The sequence below is a fragment of the Heterodontus francisci genome, chromosome 44 (genome assembly GCF_036365525.1).
Source record: "Heterodontus francisci isolate sHetFra1 chromosome 44, sHetFra1.hap1, whole genome shotgun sequence".
Lineage (NCBI taxonomy): Eukaryota > Metazoa > Chordata > Chondrichthyes > Heterodontiformes > Heterodontidae > Heterodontus > Heterodontus francisci.
The window spans coordinates 16,333,770-16,336,926 of record NC_090414.1 but is presented as its reverse complement, the minus strand read 5'-3'; positions in this window follow the sequence as shown (position 1 = coordinate 16,336,926).

Below are 3,157 nucleotides of genomic sequence, written 5' to 3'. Positions count from 1 at the left end.
TCTATATGTAAACCACCCCGAACCCCCCGATTAGATTCCAGTTTGTAACTCACTCCCGGGTATCTGTTATTCTATATATAAACCCCCCGAACCCATCGATTAGTTTCCGGTCTGTAACTCACTCCCGGGTATCTGTTATTCTATATATAAACCCCCCGAACCCATCGATTAGTTTCCAGTCTGTAACTCACTCCCGGGTATCTGTTATTCTACATATAAACCCCCGAGCCCCTCGATTAGATTCCAGTCTGTAACTCACTCCCGGGTATCTGTTATTCTATATATAAACCACCCGAACCCCTCGATTAGATTCCAGTCTGTAACTCACTCCCGGGTATCTGTTATTCTATATATAAACCACCCGAACCCCTCGATTAGATTCCAGTCTGTAACTCACTTCCGGGTATCTGTTATTCTACATATAAACCACCCGAACCCCTCGATTAGATTCCAGTCTGTAACTCACTCCCGGGTATCTGTTATTCGATATATAAACCACCCCGAACCCCTCGATTAGATTCCAGTCTGTAACTCACTCCCGGGTATCTGTTATTCTATATATAAACCACCCGAACCCCTTGATTAGATTCCAGTCTGTAACTCACTCCCGAGTATCTGTTATTCTTTATCTAAACCACCCGAACCCCTCGATTAGATTCCAGTCTGTAACTCACTCCCGGGTATCTGTTATTCGATATATAAACCACCCCGAACCCCTCGATTAGATTCCAGTCTGTAACTCACTCCCGGGTATCTGTTATTCTATATATAAACCACCCGAGCCCCTCGATTAGATTCCAGTCTGTAACTCACTCCCGGGTATCTGTTATTCTATATATAAACCACCCGAACCCCTTGATTAGATTCCAGTCTGTAACTCACTCCCGAGTATCTGTTATTCTTTATCTAAACCACCCGAACCCCTCGATTAGATTCCAGTCTGTAACTCACTCCCGGGTATCTGTTATTCGATATATAAACCACCCCGAACCCCTCGATTAGATTCCAGTCTGTAACTCACTCCCGGGTATCTGTTATTCTATATATAAACCACCCGAGCCCCTCGATTAGATTCCAGTCTGTAACTCACTCCCGGGTATCTGTTATTCTATATATAAATCCCCCGAACCCCTCGATTAGATTCCAGTCTGTAACTCACTCCCGGGTATCTGTTATTCTATATATACACTCAGTCCTGCCTCTCCTACAGTGTCGTGCTCCTTCAGTACTGACCCTCCGACAGTGCAGCACTCCCTTCACTCTGGGAGTTGGGCCTAAATTTTGTGCTGTGTTGGGGGCTTTGAACCAATGGCCTTGACTCAATGGGAAGAGTTTTACAGACTGAGGCACTGCTGCCCTCTCGTGGGGCTTCTGAATTCGCTGCAGCCTCAGAGGAGTCTGCAAGACACAGGCCTCCCGACTTGCTGCTCCATCTGTGGTTATGCCGGGTGCTGTAAAGAACAACTTTGCGCTTCAGTGAGGGAGCCTCACAAAAGCATGCATCAGGCCATTGTATCACACAGCACAGGAGGAGGCCATTCAGCCCATGTGCATGTGCTACCTCTTCGAAAGAGTTCTCCAATTAGTCCCACATCCTCTCCCCTGCTCTTTCCCCCATCGCCCTGCAAATTTCTCCTTTTCAAGTATTTCTCCAATTCCCCTTTTTGAAAGTTACTATTGAATCTGCTTCCACCGCCCTTTCAGGCAGCGCGTTCCAGATCACAACAACTGGCTGCGTTAAAAAAACAAATTCTCCTCATCTCCCCCCTCTGGTTCTTTAACCAATCATCTTCAATCTGTGTCCCCCTGGTTACCGACCCTCCTGCCACTGGAAACAGTTTCTCCTGATTTACTCTATCAAAAACCTTCATGATTTTGAACGCCTCGATTAAATCTCCTCTTAACCTTCTCTGCTCTGAGGAGAACAATCCCAGCTTCTCCCAGTCTCTCCACATTAACTGACGTCCCTCATCCCTGGTCCCATTCCGATAAATCTCCTCCGCACCCTTTCCACAGCCTTGAGATCCTTCCTAAAGTGCAGGTCCCAGATTTGGACACAATGCTCCAGTTCAGGTCCAACTCACGGTTTAGTGTAATGTTCTTGCTTTTGTAAATCGCAGCCCTAATGCTCTGATGATTTGCCCCCGGCACCTTCAAAGATTTGGAGGAAGATTGTGGATGTGGTCACCCGGACGCCTGTCACACAGTGTCGGAGGTTCAATGATGTCAGAGCAATTTTTCTAATGCACATTCCGCTCGAGTGACAGAGGCTTCACTCACCTCACCTCATCCGCTCTTTCGATGTCATCACCTGGCCAACAGGAACGACTTGCATTTCTATAGCGCCTTTCACAGCCTCGGGACGTCCCGAAGGGTTTCACAGCCAATGAAGTACCTTTTGAAGTGCGGTCTCTGTTGTCATGCAGGAAACACGGCAGCCAACTTGCGCACAGCAAGATCCCACAGACAGCAATGTAATAATCACCAGATAATCTGTTTTTAGTGATGTTGGGTTGAGGGATTAACCTGGACACTGGGGAGAATTCTTGCCCCCACCCCACCACCCCCCCCCCCCACTCCCCTGGCACTCTTCTTCCAAATAGTGGCCGTGGGACCTTTTACATCCATCTGAGGGGCCCTCGGTTTAATGTCTCATCTGTAAGAGGGCACTTTTGGCACTGCAGCATTCCCTCGGTACTGATACTGGGAGTGCTGGCCTGGCTTCAGGGATCCAGTCTCTGGAGTGGGGCTTGAACCCACAATCTTCTGACTCGGAGGTGAGAGAGAGAGACAGAGAGATACCAATTAACCCACAACTGATGCCGCGTGCATCTGTGAACACAGAGGCAGCACGTGACGTCAACCGCACTGTCAACTGAAATAGCCGACACTTAAAGAGACAATCCATCTACATCCCTCATTGTGGAATGGGAGAATCGATGTGTTAAACTGACTGGAGGGATAAGTATTACGGGCTGCTTGGAAAAAGGCCAAGCTAACCCGAATAACACATGACAGCATCTCGATTTTAATTCCTTTCGGTTTTAATTGAACACCAGAAATTTGGAGCTTCATCTGAGAGCAGAATCTCTTTTCCAAAACCCAAAACGCACAATGCACCATTGATTTCTTTACAAAGAATTGCAATTTGAAGGGA